Genomic DNA, 18,928 nt, shown 5'->3' with positions numbered 1-18,928 from the left:
AGGCTTTTGAAATCTTCCTCAGCTCTCTTCATTTTCTTCACAGCTGCCTTTGCCACCTTTGTATACTCTCCTGATTTCTCAAGAAGTATTGCGTAATTCTTTTTAAGGCTGGATGCGTCTTCTTCTTCTTCACCTTCTGATTCTTCAACAATCCCAATGGACTCCTCATCAGAACATTCACCCAGCTCATTTACAAGATTACTCAAATCATCTGAAGATCCCACATGTGCAATGGTCATGAATGCTGAGTAATTTCCTTCTTCGTCACAGCTTTCTTCAGAATCAGATTTTGATGAGTCTGAGTCACTCAAAGTAGTGGCATAAACCTTTCCTTTTGTTTTCAAATAATTTGGACATTCCTTTTTGAAGTGTCCATGTCCGTTGCACTCAAAGCACACAATGTCCGAAGGAGATTGAGACTCCTTCCCTTCTTTCCTCGTAAACTCTTTCTTATGACCTCTTGAAGATGAGAATTTCCCTCTATTAAATGGTTTCCCACTGCCCTTCATCTTCAGAAATTTTCGGAAGTTCTTTACAAGATATGCCACTTCCTTTTCCACTCCATCTTCTTTGGAGGGATCATCCATTCTTTCGGTGATGGTTTTGAGAGCAAATGATTTACTCGTCTTGTGTGAAGGCAATCCCAATTCATATGTTTGGAGAGACCTAATCAGCTCTTGAATTTTGATCTCATCCAAGTCTTTACTCTCCTCTATGGCTGTGACTTTTGCTCTAAAACTTTCAGGCAAGGACCTCAAAATTTTTCTCACCACCTTGGTATCTTCAATCTTCTCACCAAGATTGAGTTTAGCAATGACAATTTTGTTGAGCTTCCCATAGAATGAATCAAACGATTCATCTTCACCCATCTTGAGCTCTTCAAATTTTATGGTAAGCATTTGAAGCTTTGTGTCCTTCACCTTCTTAGTCCCCTCATAAGTTGTTTCCAAAATTTCCTAAGCTTCCTTGGCCACAGTCATGTGAGATATCCTGTGGAATTCATCAGGAGACATAGTACAGAAAATAGCATTTAAAACTTTACTATTAGCATTGGCTGCTGCAAGAGCAGCCTTATCCCAATTGGCCTTAGGAGCCTCTGGTTTAGTCCAACCTATCTCAACCGCATCCCAAACGGTATCTTCTATAGAGCATAAAAATGCTCTCATTCGAACTTTCCAAAAAGCATAATTATTACCATCAAAAAATGGTGGAACAGTGAGAGATTGAGACCTATCCATCTCAACAAAGGGTCAAGGATCACACTTAGGTATTGAAACCACAATAAGTGTACCCGCTCTGATACCAATTGAAAGTTCAATATGGATATGAAACACCCTTAAACGTTTAGACCCCCAGATACAAAAATACCAATTCAAGCTTTATATCAAATAATTAATGTGTGGAATATGATAACAAGCTTATAATAAAATTGATAAAACAATCTATGCCAAATATAAACACATCCACAACAGTAAATATAAGACAAAGATAAAGGAAAGAGAGATGCAAACACACGGACAACACACAATGTGTTATCGAAGAGGAAACCGAAGTCCTTGGCGTAAAACCTCTCTGCTGCCCTCCAAACGGTGATAAAATCCACTAAAGAATATAGTTGGGATACATGAACAGCAGAAGACTCTCCAAGCCTAATCTACCTAAGTACTTAAGCTCTCCAAGCTTCTTGCTCCAACGAGGTTACGCCGAACCTATTTCTTCTTTAGCTTACCGGATTTCGCTACTTGACCATAGCATCAACCAATGTATATTGGCTCCTTTCCAAACTGCTTCCCTAAGCACCAAATGGACCTTCTCACAGACGTGGGTGTGGTGAGATAAGGGTTTGGTAAATGACCTCTCAAGGGTATGACAATGGAGAGGAAGAGAGTAGACGAATTTGTAGAGTCTCTTTAGATGAAGATTGGGAATGAGGCAATCTTGTTTTTCTCTAGGGTTTTCTCTCACAAAATTCTCTTTGGAAGCTCTCTCAATATGATGGGTATAAGGGTGTATATATAGTAGGGTGAGAAGGGAATGCAAAACGTCAGTTTTTGCCAAACAGGGCAAGTTGGCGACTTGATCTCGCGGCTTGACCAAGTTGCGAATTCAAGTCGCGATGTAACGGCCTGGCCAGACTGGAACTTTTGTCCTGTAGCGTGACAGCTGGCGCGACCCTTCAGCTTCCCAGTTTGCTTCTCACGTGCTAGCATTTTGCGGCTTGCCAGTCGTGATCTATCCGCGAGCCCTAGCTGCGAGCCTCTGTTTTTCTTGCACACTCTTGAGCTTTTCTTCACATCTTCTCACACACTACCCTTACAATTTTCCCACCTAAATATAGGGTTGCTAAGTGCTAAATTACATGCAAATTGGTCACAGAATAAAGCCAATTAAATGGTTGATTAAATTCAACCTTACAAAGATCAACGTCTAAGGAGATCCAAAACTTTTGAGGGGAGTCTCAAAGTCACAAGTGTGGCTATTTGTGTTGCAAAGGCCTAATAGAGAAGGAGTTCGTAAATTCGGAGTTTACACGTGGTCGTGTCAGTAAGTTTTATATGTGGTAACAATAGGATGTTAGTGGTCTAAGTTTTATTGTAAACTTCGATTCTCTATAGTGGATTTGCTTTTTACCTTGAAGATAGCTAGTTAAATCCTTTCCAGGTTTTTTACCAGTTTGGTTTTTCTAGGTCATTATATCGTTGTGTTATTTACTTTTTCATTGTTTTACACGATATGACTTTATTGTTTTAACCTAGATCTGAATAATAGATCTAAGTATTAACTTCGTTAATTAATTAGATTAAATAATTTAGTTTACAGGGGTCTACAAACCTAACACAAATTTCTCTTTGGACCTCCTATTGTGGGCTACACCCTTAAACAACATATAAATTAATTGAGGGTGCAGGCCCAACGATCCGGATATCATCATGGGTTAGTCAACCACATTGACAATGTGCGAAATTGAATCTACTTATTTCAAAATGAATAAATAGGATTTTAGGAACTCTAACAAGTATTTGGCTTATTTGTTGTCAACTTATTGGCTTAAAGGCATGACAAGAAGTAACTTTTATTTATTTTTATTTTTTGGATAATTTGATAGTTGAGAGAGTGAGATTAAAACTTTGGATTTTTCTGTTGAAAACTTCAATTCAAGTGTTAAAAGACAGAAAGTAACTTCTTATTTGCCTAGAGGTAATTCAAAAAGTGATTTTACCAAATATGTTAGCAACAAATAAGCTGGAGAAACGCACAAGTTATGAGGTAACAGTATTTTAACTTTTTTAGAGTACTACTTTTACAGTTGGTTATACTCAAGGAATTAGATTTTCCTAATCACAAAGAGGACCGGAGGCTCTGAGAAGGAAAATTAAGTGATAGATGAGATTATTTGGATTAAAGATTCCCCTCCCCTGCATTGGAAGCTCTGTACCTTTATAAGTGGAGGTTTTGGGTTCAATTGATGAAAGTTGAGGAAAATAATTTTACGTCCCAAACAACTTAATCTTAATGTAAGACTAAAAACAGGTGAAGAATAAATTATTAAAATAATAATATGTTAAGCAACTGTAAACCTCCGCAATGGAAAATTAAAGTCCAAGAATGATGACAATTTCGGCCTACCAACTATTGTTAATTTGTTACTCGTTCAAGGTCATGACGTTAATACCCACAATAAACAAAGACTCCACTCAAATACAAAAAAAGGTCCCTGTCTATTATGATGAGAAGTCCAACACTATGTGTATCAAATTTTTATATTGATTGCTATAAGGGAATCAAGATCTAATATGATAAACGGAAGTTCAGATCTCCAAGTTAGACTAGCTTTGTGACTCAAAAATTCGTGATTATTTTTTATTCATTGTCAACATCTGAATTTGTTAGGATTTTAAGTCCCAATAGTGACAAAGTTAACTAATTCTTAGCCTAGTAATTAATTAGATTAATTACATTTTAGATCTATATTGATAAACATCACAAGAACAAGGATCTCATAGACAACAATATGATGACCCAAGAAAACTAATGAAATAAACAATTTCATGGTAAAAACCTAGGGGGACTTAAGCTACAATTCTTAAGGTAAACAAACCTTAATAGAATAGAATAAACGTTTATGCAATAGACTTAATCCTTAATCTATTTCTACCTCTTGTAGTACTTACATTCTATCCTAGATTTGTTACACATGAACGTCTAGTCACAATTCCGAGAACACCTCTCAAACATTTGGACCAGCAACTTAAATGTAAATTGGATGCAGCAACTTTACTTGATCACCAGATTGTTTGTATGAGCATAGATCTCCGGTTAATAATTTAAAGAGCTTGCAAAATTTTAAATTTGTATACAAAAACACTACCCTCTGTAACCTTGAAAATGTACTCTAGGGTTTTATTATATAATGGATTTGAAGTGCAAGTAACCCTAGATCCAATGGCTAACAAAAAATCCTTTAGTACAGTACAACACAAAAACTGATTTCTTGAGTCTTTCACTACTTGAATCTCTGTTTTCTTGAGTCTTTCACGGCTTGAATCTTGTATTGTTCTTCTCTTTGACTTATTTCAATACCAATCCAAAAGACAACCTAGATTCTAACTATTACAATTGTTGACGGCTTGCCAACCTAAAACTATGGACCTAACAAAATTATACAAGAGAAACACCCAAATAGATACTGATAATTACTAACTTACCGTAGTCTATCAATAAAACTGATCTTAATCCAAACTAATCTTATTGATCTTAATCCAAAACAATTTATTCGAATAAATAAAGTATATCTCTACTGAAAGTTCAAATAGTGTGTAAAACACTTATGAATGTTTAGACCCCCAAATTAAAAATACCAACAAAAGCTTATTATCAAGCAATATATGTGCGGAAAATGAAATATAAGCTATAACCAAATTGGTAACACACTCTAAACCATAATTAATAACCAACACAATAGTAATTAAAAGGTAAAGAGAAAAGGGAAGAAAGATGCAAACACAAAGATAACACGGCGATGTGTTATCGAAGAGGAAACCGAAGTACTCAGTGAAAAACCTCTCTGCCACTCTCCAAGCGGTCAATAATCCACTAGAGAATAAAGTTGGGATACATGAATAGTAGAAGACTCTCCAAACCTAATCTACCCAGTGCACCTAAGCTCTTCAAGCTTCTTGCTCCAACAGGGTTACGCCGAACCTTGTCTTCTCTAACTTACTGGATCCCGCAATCTCCCATTGCATTAACTAAAATAAATTGGTCCCTTCTGAATTGTTTCTCAAGCACCAAAATACCTCCTTACTAATATGGGTATGGTAAGATAAGGATTTGACTAAATGTACCTCTTAAGGATATATCAATGAAGAGGGGGAGAGTGGAGGAATTTGAAGAATCAAATGGTAAAGATAGTGGATGAGTCAATCTTATTTTTCTCTCGGGTTTCTCTCTCAAAATTCTTTCTAGAACATCTCTACATTTTATGAGTATAAGAATACTTATAGTAGTGTGTGTGAGGAATACGAAAAGTCATGTTTCAACCAAACAGGGAATTCTAGCGACTCGACCTTGTGACTGGAACGAGTCACGAGTTTGAGTCGCGAGCTAACTGCTTGGCTAGATTGGAAGTTTTGTCCTATAATGTTACAGCAGGCATGATCCTTCAGCTCCCCTGCATACTTCACACGTGTGCCACCTTTGGCGACTTGCTAGTCGTGAGCCAGTCGCAAGATCCAGTTGCGAGACCCTTCTTGAGTGCACACTTCTTAAGCTTTCTTCGCATTCTCTCACACACTACCCTTACATAATTCCCACCTAAATACAAGATATCTAATTGCTAAATTACAAGCAAGTTTGGCATGGAATAAAGCCAACACATGATTGAATAAATTCAACCTTACAATCTCCCCCTTTAGCTATTATGTGACAAAACCCTAAAACAGACTCTAGACTTAACATGTGAGTTGGGAATAGTTGCCAAAACTCACTCACATCCTAATTCTAGAAACTGAGAAGCTATTGAACCATACAAACAAGTATTTCCTAAAAACAACAACACAAGACGATCATTGTAAGCAGAAATCTTGAAATACATATGGAGCAAGCACAATGCGATCAAGTACAGAAGATTAAAGTAATAAAGCATGACCTGACCAAACAGGAACAATCACTATAAATAGTGATCACAATGAACATTCACACAAGGAATGAACATTCAGACAAGCAAGTTAATAAGCTCAATACAAAGTATCATTTGTATGTCCAACACTCAACCAATACAAAAACTCAAGGTAATTGTATCAAGGATATAAAATTCAACAAGGGCACAAGAGTGAAGTACTAAAGAAAATGCATAACATTAACTAAAAGTACTGAGTTACAAAGCAAAGGTACATAAATATAAAGTACTGAGTATGAACTCAAAGATTTAAACCAATGTACCAACAGCTATTAAACAACCACAAAGTAAATACCAAGAGTTATAAAGGCTATAAACAAATAAGCTAAAACCAAGACAAGCCAAAAGTATGTGTGTATGTATCAGTGTTCTTCTTTTTAGCTCACACAACTCCCTTTTTCAATATGCACACTTCCCATTCTTGTGTTGCTCTCCCCCTTACTGTATGCTATCTCTCCCCTTTTTTGACACGAATAGCTAAAGGCTGTCTTCTAGTTTTTGTTGAATAGCATCTAATTGTATCTCAATGGTTGTGAGACGTATTTGAACTTGGTTGTTGGTGGAGTAGAGAACCTTTTCAAATTTGGAAATACGTTGATACAAACCCTCAATAAAAGTGCACAACTTGTCAACTTGAGAGCTAGGTTGTATAGGCTGAGTGCTAGTCGTCTGCAACTTAGGAGTGTGAGGAGATGCAGTCTCAGTATGCATAGGCGTAGTGTGAGTGGCTGAGCCATGACCAGAAGAGGTAGCATGAGGGAAAGATTCACTCTTAGGTGCCTTGGAAGAGTGACTTCTGCTCGCTTGAAGAAAAGCTATGAATAATGGGCGAAGACGAACTAGTGTTTTTCCATCTTTTGGGACGAACCCCTTCAAGTACCATAATCTTCATGATTAGACTACAAAAAGGAAGGCATGTTCTTGTTGCTGTTCGTGCTGCTATTCTCCCTATTAACTGGAAGATGTGAGTAGAGATGTCAATTTGGACTCCAGTGATGAGATCACATAGAAACTACGCTCTTCCAAGGTTAATGAATCCAATGTTCGACAGTGGATAAAGGTTGAAGAACATGAACAATGTGAGAGTCTTCAGATCAGGTGCAAACTTTGCTATTCCAATGGATATGCCTTTGGATGAAATCTCATGATCTGGCCCAAGAATTTGAAGAATATCTTGCATTTGAGGAAGCTTATCATCATATGGAGTGAGGTCTACATTTGCGGTTCGAGTAATCTGAAGGACTTCTGTAATGTAATCTGGAGTAATGATGAATTCCTTTCCTTGGACCTAGCACTTTAGTTCAACTCCGGTAAATCTGGCATTAGAGTAGAACTCCTTGACTAGTTTATTAATTGGATCCTCAAAGTTCCCGAATAAATCAACCCAATCTTTTTCTTCAAAACTCCTAGGAATAAAAGTCGTTCCTAGGGTATCAAATCTCACTATCTGTTCCACCAAGGTGGGAGCATCTTTGAAAATGTAGGAGAAAGTCTAAAAGTCGAGTGGAGTCCTGAATCTCTCACTGTTTGAGTCATGAGACGAACGTTGGGTCCGTTTTGAAATAGGGGATGATGGAACATCAATCACGTGTTCTTTTCCATGAGAAGAACGGTGAGACATTTGCAAAATAATAAACACATAGCAGAGAACCAAAAGCAAAACACCAATACATAAACTTGATTAGATCCAAGTTAGCCCATGAAATAAGCACACAATGATAGTTAGAAAGAAATATCACTTAAGCATGTTAAATGAGCCAATTAAGTAGTAATGTGCAGCTTACCTGAAGGATATGCAAAAACATGGCATTTATGTAAGCATGAGCAACACTGGTGCATATGGTGTGCAAATGTGGTGCATTCTTATCCATGAAGTTCTCAAGAACACAAAAAAATGTCTACAAGACATTTTGCTATGAGCATGAAATGCACAGCATAACACAGACAAGAAAAAAACCTTAACAATGAGACACAAACATGATAATCATGTAATATAGGCATCAAACCATCAAAACCAACAAAATCCATTCAACAAACTCAACCAAATATACCCAAACCATATTCGAACATCAAGTTTTTCAAAAACTCATCAAAAACTCAAAATCCAAGAAATCAAAGTCTAGAAACAGAAAGTACATAGTGAAAATGACAAAACCAATACCTTTTCTTGAAGATTAGTGAAGAGATGATGAAGAAAATGGAGTTTTTGAGAGTGAACATAGTGAGTTTGGAAGAGGGAGACAATGAACAGTCACAATATGCGAGGGAAAACTAAAAGATTTTGAAAAACTACCTTGAAAATAACCCTCAAAATGCAAAACACGCGTTTTTCGCAATTGGGATGACTTGTGAATAAGTCGCCAGTTCAAGCCGCCGAAAGCCTGTAAGACAAAATTTGAAAAATTTTCCTAAGTGTTTTCTGTGAGTGGAAGCTCCACTCGCAAGTAAGTCGCGAAGGGAATCGCGAAACTTTTTGAGTAAACCTCGCGACTGGAGCTTCCACTCACGAACTAGTCGCCAACATGAGTTGTGAAAATCTCAAAAACCCAGATTTTTAAAAATTTTCTAAGTGTTTTTCGCGACTGGGACTTTGACCCGCCAGAGAGTCACTAGGAGCTTCTAAGTAAGCTTGCGACTAGGGCATGCGACTTGCTTAACCTGTAAGGTAGAGTAGCCAAAATAGGGTTGCATAGTTTTTGAAAATTTTTAAAATAAAAACACTCTCCAAAAACAACTAAAACACTCAAAAATCTTTTTGTGTTTGATCAACATATAATTGAGCATGTGTAACATAATTAATCAAGTACAATCATACAAATGAATAGGGCATTCATTGAACATAGACATATGTGATGTGTGTGGGTATCAAAAATGAGATAGTCCTTAGTCCAATGTGAAGCTTTAATGATCAATTCAACCAAGACATACACAATTAGCAAGAAGAAAAGTGACCTATCTCAATTATAGAAATATGCATATATGACCTCCCACAAAACTTGATTAGAAATATACATATATGACCTCTCACAAAACTTGATTAAATAATTTTGAAGCTTTTCATTTGGCTTCATATACATCATAACATTTGATTTTTTTTTGAATTAATACATCTCATTTTGAGATTGATGCTTGAAATTTTTGATATTTCAATTTGATGAATAAGCCTTTGGCTTTTTGAAGGCATCATACATTTTTATAAAAGTCGCTTTCCCTTTTTCCTAGTCAAATACTAGTATGTGCGATGGCTTTTGCAACTCATTATCTCTTCTCATTTTGAGATTTACATTTGTTTAAGTAAAAAAGATAAAAATAAAAAAAATAAAAGAGTGGGAAGATATATAGGCACAAGTCTATGCAAGTTTCAAGATCAACAAAACCATTGACTAATCATTCATGACAAGTTTAAAGATCTATTTACAACAGTTACATAGATCTCAAGATTTTCCCACAATGATATGAGTGCATAAAGAACAAGCTACACTTGTAAATGCATAAAGCCATTAGTACAAAGGTACAAGGCAAAACATGCTTGTGACAATACACAATAATGCTGATCAAACTTTTTGGGATTTTCTACTTTTTATGTGTTTTTGAATTTTTGACACAAAAGCAGGAAAAGATTGATGAAAAACAAACAATGTAAAAACATTCGAAGCAAATAGCAAACAAACAAAATTTTCAACACATGCTAGAATAATAACAAAAAGCACACAACCAATGAATGTCATAAAACATAGAAAGTATTAATGCATGGACATTTTGTAATGCTTATGCATGTATACCCTTTTTCACCCATACGACACTTGCGTTTAAGGTGATATCCCTAGAGGATTGGGTACTATTTTTATGACTTTCAAACATTTTGGTGAAACTTGTCAAATAGGTGGTAAATGCATCAATCATCTTCATCACATCCCTCACTCCAAGATCACCTTCTTGACCTTTTGATTGCTCAGCTGTCCAATTCCCTTTGCCATGTTTTGGTCCTCTCGACCTTTGAGCACTTGAACTCTTTAGTGCCTAAAGCTTATGACAGTTGGGTCTGGTGTGTTCTTGAATTCCACAGTGATGGCAGAAATGTTGACTTCTCGGACCTTTTTGTGACTTTGGGAGTGATTTCCCTTGAGCCATAGGTTTGACCACTGATTGGTTAGGAGGCTTAGTAAAACACCGTTAGTCAGTCACATTTCACTTCTTCTCTACCTTCACTTTCTCCATAGTAGTGATTTCCACATTTGGTTCTTCAGCTTTCACAAACTTCATATCCTTGGACACTTTAACACTTGAACTGCTTTCTTCGGCGTATCCCAATTTGCTCTTGTTGGAGAAAGGTTTTTGATGAGCAAGCAATTCATCAAGCTTCTTGGAGGAAACCTACTCTATTTTAGCATTTGCTTGAATCACCTCAAGCTCAAGAAATTTTATCTTCGAGTAGGCTTCGATTAGCTCCCCATTTAGCATCTCAACTTCACACTTAGTTTCCTTGTATCGGACAAAAAGACTCTTGTAGTCTTGCTCTGCTCTCTTCATTTTCTTAATGGCTACTTTTGCCACTTTTGCATATTCACCGGTCTTCTCTAGTAGGGAATTGTAGGTCTCTTGCAGTCCCACTGTTCTTTCATCTTCCTTATCATCGGATTCTTATACTATCCCATTGACTCCAATTCAATGTGCTCACCAAGCTCTTCCAATAACACACTCAAATCATCTAAAGATTCCATGGGAGCAATGGCCATGAATGCAGAGAAGTTTCCCTCTCTATCACATCTTTCTTCTGAATCTGAATCAGAGGAGTTGGTGTCACTAAAAGTGGTGGCATATACTTTACCCTTCCCTCTCAAATAATTCTTACAGTCCTTCTTGAGATGTCCATGACTGTTACATTCATAGCACGTGATTGCTTGAGAAGATTGAGAATCATTCCCATCTTTCTTCTTGAAATCCTTTTTCTCCTTCCAAGAATTTAGGAATTTTCCATTCTCAGTAAACTTTCCATTCTTTTTGAACTTCAAAAACTTTCGAAAGTTCTTCATAAGATACGCCACATCTTTTTCGATCTCATCCTCATCTGATGAGTCATGAGCTTCTATTCTCTCATTGATTGTCTTTAGAGCAAGTGACTTGCTCTTCCTTTGTGACGGCAGAGAAAGCTCACAGGTCAGAAGTGAGCCAATAAGTTCTTGAACTTTGATGTCATTAAAGTCCTTGCTCTCCTCAATAGCAGTAACCTTTGCATGGAAGCTTTTCGGTAATGATCAAAGAATTTTTCTTACAATCTTGGAGTCATTTGTCTTTTCCCCTAAGTTAAACTTCCTAATTACCACCTCATTCAGTTTCCCATAGAATGAGTTGAAAGACTCGTCTTCGCTCATCTTCAACTCTTCAAAGCGTGTGGTGAGCATTTGTAGCTTGGTGTCCTTCACCTTTTTAGTTCCTTCATAAGTTGTTTCCAAAATTTGCCATACCTCATTGGCAATCATGACATGAGAAATCCTGTGGAACTCATTAGGAAAAACACCACAAAAAATTGCATTTAAAGCCTTATTGTTAGCGTTAACTGTCACAAGAGCTACCTTATCCCATGTGAATTTGGTAGCCTCCGGCCTAGTCCACCCTATATCTATAGCAACCCAAACACTTTCATCGATTGAACATAGGAATGCCATCATGCGGACTTTCCAAAATGCATAACTACTTTCATCAAAATATGGAAGAGCATTAAGAGATTGAGAACGATCCATCTCGACAAGGTTCAAGGATCGCACTTAGGTAATTAAACCATAGCAAGTGCACCTGCTCTGATACCAATTGAAAGTTCAAATAGTGTGTAAAACACCTATGAACGTTTAGACCCCCATATTAAAAATACCAACACAAGCTTATAATCAAAAACTATATATGCAGAAAATGAAATATAAGTTATAATTAAATTGTTACACACTCTAAACTATAATTAATAACCAACATAATAGTAATTAAAAGGTAAAGAGAAAGGGAAGAAAGATTCAAATACAAAGATAACACGATGATGTGTTATCGAAGAGGAAACCGAAGTACTCGGTAAAAAACCTTTCCTCCATCCACCAAACGGTCAATAATCCACTAGAGAATAAAGTTGAGATATATGAATAATAGAAAACCCTCCAAGCCTAATCTATCTAGTGCACTTAAGCCCTCCAAGCTTCTTGCTCCATCAGGGTTACGCTGAACCTTGTCTTCTATAGCTTACTAGATCCCGCAATCGCCCATTGCATCAACCAAAATGAATTGGTCCCTTTTGAATTACTTCCCAAGCACCAAAATACCTCATTACTGATATGGGTATGGTGATATAAGGATTTGACAAAATGTACCTCTCAAGGATATGTCAATGGAGAGGGTGAGAGTAGAGGTATTTGGAGAATCAAATGGTAAAGATTGTGGATAAGTCAATCTTGTTTTTCTCTAGGGTTTCCCTCTCAAATTCTCTCTGGAAGCTCTCTACATTTTGTGGGTATAAGGGTATTTATAGTAGTGTGTGTGAGGAATACGAAAAGTCATGTTACAACCAAACCCTTCAACTCGCCTGCATGCTTCACACGTGTGCCACCTTTGGTGACTCGCCAGTCGCGAGATCCAGTCACGAGACCCTTCTTGAGTGCACACTTCTTGAGCTTTCTTCACACTTTCTCACACACTACCCTTACATAATTCCAACCTAAATACATGGTATCTAATTGCTAAATTACAAGTAAATTTGGCACGGAATAAAGTCAACACATGATTGAATAAATTCAACCTTACATCTATTATTATATATCAAATAGTAATTTTAATGAAATAGGCATGTAATGTATGCCTTAAAAGCATTGTTGTCAAAATCACAAATTAGATCGTAGGATCATATGATTTTATGATCCTACCTTACCAATGTTAAGGATTGCACTAGGATCATAAAAATTGTAAGATCATGTAAGATCGTATAGGATTGTAGGATCGTATGAGATCCTACCGATCCCACCGATCCCATCAAATGATTCAAATCTTTATTTATTTATTTTTGGATGAATTCATAATTTACGCAATTATTCTATATACAATTTTTTTTTTTGTTTTTGTTTCTAGATCCCTTAAAATACAATCAGATTAACCTAGTTAATTAGCCAAGTGATTACTTGGTCAAATTATCAAATCTAGGTTAACACAAATATATTATATCAATGTAGAGTCTGGAAAATAAAAAACACAAAGATATGATGACCCAGGAAAATCAAACCGGTAAAAACTTAGGGAGGATTTAACCTAGCTATCCTTAAGGTAAACTGAATCCACTATGAAATAATTGAAGTTTACACAATAGCGACTTAGACCACTAACATCTTATTGCTACCTCGAGTAGGAAACTTACTACCACGACCACGTGACAGCTTCGAGTCCACGGACTACTTCTTTCTTAGATTCCCAGCAAGTGCAAGCATTCTTGCTTATGTATCTTTAAGCTCTTGAATTTGCAACTGAATGATCACCAAGTTCTTAACATAATCTTGAATCTTGGAAACCCTATGTATGTGTGAAGATAAACACCTCTAGATCTCATAAGAGATTTACACACACAGCATAAAGAGCAACAACCTTAGAGAGCTTTTGGGTATAAAACCCTAAATACAAAAGAGACATGAAAAGCACTCTAATCTCTCCAAAAAGCTTACAAAAACGCTTTAGGGTTTCCTTTGTATATATGAGCATTTTACGAGGTTCGATCGATCGAGCCTTGCAGATTTAGTCCAATAAATTCTACAATCACTCGATTCCAATTTTACAAATAAACATACTTTGAGCAAGCTTAAACCTAGACTAAATTTTTTGGTCATAGTTTGCCAACAAAATACAAATTGAAATTCTAATACATTAGTTCCTAATTTCTTAGAACCCAACAATCTCTCCCTTTGGCAATTCGTAACAAAACACGTCACAAACATGAAATGCTCAAAGTTACAAACAGCCCAAATACAATTTAACCTAACTACTATCTATTAGTTGCCAGTGTAGATAACAACATGATTGAATAAGCTTGTATATTCTTAAAACACTCAACAAACACATAAACGTATGTGTGGAAAATACAAGTAAACAAATATGAAACACAATATAAAAGCAAAAGTAAATTCTAACTCTCCCCTTAAGTTAGATACATCAAAAAAATTTTATATTCTCCCCCTTTCAAAAACAATTTTATCTCCCCCTAAACAAAAAATTATAAAAACCTTTTTAAATAGGATTCCCACAACATTTCATCTATTTCTCCCATTTTCTGTCACGTATTGACAAAGATAACTCAAACAAAGAGTAAATAGTAAAAATACACAACAAAGGATAAAAGAATCAAGGGAACACAAAGCAATTCAACTCTATAAAAAATAGAGACAACTCCCCCTAAGAACAACAAAGGTTAAAAGCAAGCTTCTCCCTCTATAAAAATAGGAAAAACAAAACAAGTTTTGGGAAAAAACTGTTTGGGGAAAATTTAGGAGCTGGAAATAAATAAAAACACACAAACCTTCAAAAAATTTGAGGATTCACTTGAAGAAAAATATTCTCTCTTTCAATAAATGCATACTTGACACTATGTGACCCATAAACAATTGTATAAGTAGAGAAAATATTTGCACATTGATTATCCATCATATCTCTTAAGAAAAATATTTTCGGTAGTTCACACAAAAAATAGCATATACTAAAATGTACAAATGACTAAAAAAATTAATCAATCAATTTCTAAATCAAGTTGAGTACCCAATTTAGCAAAGTGTATGCATGTTATTTGTGAGAACAGTGAGAGATATGACTACAAAATTGCAAGATAAATACAGAAAATAATGCAATGCATGTGAATTCTAAACATAAATGATGCATGAAAAACAAATTTGGTCAAAAACCTAGAAACTAAAAATTTTCAGTTTCAATCGGTCAAGCCTCGATCGAATACCAATCGAACCAGGCAGATTCAAACCAAAAATTTTAACACAATTTCGATCAGTCGAGAAACAGCTTCGATTAATTGAAAATCTGGAAAAGTGAATTTTTGAAAAACAGAGCAAGTTAATGTAGAAACTCCTCAAAGCACAATATTTTATGAATAAAATGCATGAGTGTGAGATGAAATGCTTTTCAAAAACACTTGTTTTGAACCCAGTTTTCCCAAAATTAAGATTTTCAATCAATTCACCGTAAATTCTCAAACCACAAACATGTTTTGCATAAAAACTCAAGGAATTTTCAAACTTGATTGGCCAAACCAAAATCACACACAATAACATGTACAAAGTTTAGCAATGAGTAACTTGTGTAGTGTGTGCAACTAGTAAAAGCTTGAGATACATGTGAGGTGATATGTAAATAGAAATCAATCACAATTTTTACAAAATTTATCACATAAATTTGAGAGAGACTATCACCTAAAGAGTTACATCATATAACTCCCACATCTCCTAGAATAAAAACTTGCAATCATATAAGTTTCTTGATTTGCCTCATAATGTACACACTAATTTTATTTTATTAGAAATTGATTAGTAATAGGCGGGATAATGTACACACCAATTTTATTTGATTTAAAGTTATTATAGCCCAATAATGTACATATTTATTCAAATCATCACAATAAAAAATAGTAAGACACTTAAAATTATCAATGATAACAAGGGTCAAAGATCAGCTCCTAAATCAAAAGATCTACACTAAGAGAGCTACCTACTCTGATACCACTTGTTTGTTCTTAGTCAAATTATAAGATCTAGATTAACACAAGTATATCATATCAATGTAAAGTGTGGAAAATAAAGAATACAAAAATATGATGACCCAGGAAAACCAAACCAGTAAAAAACATGAGGAAGATTTAATCTAGCTATCCTCAAGGTAAATTGAATCTACTATGGAAGAATTGAAGTTTACACAATAGCAACTTAGACCACTAACATTCTATTGCTAGCTCGAGTAGGAAACTTACTACCACGACCACGTGACAGCTTCGAGTCCACGGACTACTTCTTTCTTGGATTCCCAGCAAGTACAAGCATTCTCGCTTGTGTATCTTTAAGCTCTTGAATCTGCAACTGAATGATTACCAAGTTCTTGACATAATCTTAAATCTTGGAAACCCTAAGTATATGTGAAGGTATACACCTAGATCTCACAAGAGATTTACAAACACAGTATAAAGAGCAACAACCTTAGAAAGCTTTTGGGTACAAAACCCTAAATACAAAAGAGGCACAAAAAGCATTCTAATCTCTCCAAAAAGCTTACAAAAATGCTTTAAGGTTTCTTTTATATATAGGAGTGTTTTACTTGAAACCCAATACGTTTAAGTACAGTTTGAGCTGAATTGGAATTTTGCAGAAAAATAAATCTGCACGTGGTTCAATTAATCGAGTCTAATTTTCGATCGATCGAGCCTTGTAGATTTAGTCCAATAAATTCTGCAATCACTCGATTCCAATTTTAAAAATAAACATACTTTGAGCAAGCCTAAACCTAGACTAAATGTTTTGATCATGGTTTGCCAACAAAATACAAATTGAAGTTCTAATACATTAGTTCTTAATTTCTTAGAACCCAACAAAAATCACTATCAATGTGTATTTTTCTTTAAATTTGAAAATAGGTAGGATCATATCATCCATGATCTGATCCTACAGTTCACGATCTTGCATACCTCCCAAGATTCTACATAGGATCTCGATCTTGACAACCTTGCTTAAAAGAGACAAGGTTAATGGATGTTAGTTCAAATCCAAACTCAAGAAGAGTGCTCTTAAAAAGAGGAGTGCTCTTAAATCTCTAAGAGAATAATGGCAAAATCTATATATATCTAAAAGCTAAAATGTAGAATTTAATGTTGCTATACTCCTGATGAGCCACCTCATCAGCCACGTCATACTTTTTTTTTTTTTTTTTTTCCTTTATGATTTTACAATTTTATTTTATATAAAATAATTAAATATAATTCATGGACAAACTTGTTAATGCACTCCATTACTATTCAATATGTTACTATTAATTTGTTTCAAATGCAAATATTTGGCTATTCAACTACCCAAATTGACTTCAACTTTTCATTTTCTTCATTTTAATTTCAAGTAATTGTTAAAATTGAATAATTCATTATCTTTTTAGGTGGATATATGCACATGTTTGACTATTTATTATAAACGTCACTTTTCATTAGATGCAAATGTTTGACTATCTTTGTTAGGAAATTTAGACTCCAGTTGATAGAATTAACAAATTTTAAACCCAAGTTGTTAATTAGATTTATTATGAATAAAACTTGTTAAAAAAAAAAAACAAATATCAATATCATGTCAATAATGAATGCAGCGGAAAAGTAAATAAGTCAAGATATAATGACCTAGAAAAACCAATGAAACAAACTAGTTTCACAGTAAAAAAATCTGGGGGAAACCTTCCAGAAAAGCAATCCACTATAGTAAAGAGAAGTTTCAGATCTAGTACAAAACCTTTATCTCTAGACTCTAACAATCCCCGTAGATGAACTCATAGTAGAAATCTTTTATCGCTTCAGAACCTTTGAACTCTTCAATATATGAATACCACCATTTGATGCACGAATCCCAATATGTGACTAACTAATTGCGTGGATCCCAGTACATGACTTAATCACCAACTAGAAGAAGATTGTTAGTTGCAAAGTTCTTTACTTCATCAACAATGAAGATCAAGAAATACCTGGTTACAAAACTCTAAGACGCAAAGATGTAGTAGCTTCTTTTAGAGAGAATAAGGCATTGGTCACCTTTTGCAAATGTTATCCTTGTATTCTCTTATGTGATAGTCTCTAAAATAAGCTTTATCTAAGTCTAGGGTTGTGAAAAAAGAAACCTTACACACATGTTAGTACGGGCCAAAAATTAGATCTAAAAATTTGAATTCCCGTAAGCTCGATCAATCTAGAGGTGTCGAGGAGGTGTCAAACTTTAAACTTCGGCAAATACAGCTATCGAGAAGCTATCGATGAGTTGTCAATGGGACAGAAGATTTCTCAATCAATCCACCAGCTGTCGAGATTGCGATAACAATCAACTAAAGAGCTTGACAGATAGCCTAGTTGTCGGGAGGTGTCGAGCAACTATTGAGCTATTTGTCCGCAGGTGTCAAGTTATTTGTTAGCTTTATTGAACAACTTTTCTTCACTTGTTTCTCGGTCCAATCTTCATGGTTTTAATACTCGACTTGAACAACATGTTTTTTAAAGAATTAAACACATCCTAGATCTACCAATTACAAGTAAAGTGTGTTTTGTCAAAAGATTAGCCAATTACATAAAATAATGACATACGTTCTTAACAAGTGAAACACATATGTTCTAACAATCTTCCCATTTGGTAATCCGTGATAAAACCACAACAAACAAATGAATATATAAGAAGAGTCGTAAATTACTCAATTCATACTCACTTGTTAAATACAATAAAATCTATCCTAATACAAACTCTTGAAAAACTTTGCAAGAAGAGAGTTTATGGCAAGTAGACTTTGACAACTTGTATTTATAAAATATTTTAAACAAAACTCATCAAGGCATCTTAGTTTGAAACAAAAATAATTGATTGCATACAATTAATAAGAAGCATGTGCATAAAGATAGAAAAGAAACAACACATGTAGAGGTAGGTGAAGGAAACATACATCAACATATATAGCAAATAAGTACAATGTATGTCAAAAATGATCACAAGACCTAAAGTA

This window comes from Quercus suber, unplaced genomic scaffold, assembly GCF_002906115.3.
Source record: "Quercus suber isolate HL8 unplaced genomic scaffold, Cork oak 2.0 scaffold_627, whole genome shotgun sequence".
Lineage (NCBI taxonomy): Eukaryota > Viridiplantae > Streptophyta > Magnoliopsida > Fagales > Fagaceae > Quercus > Quercus suber.
Note: the sequence above shows the minus strand (reverse complement) of the source record.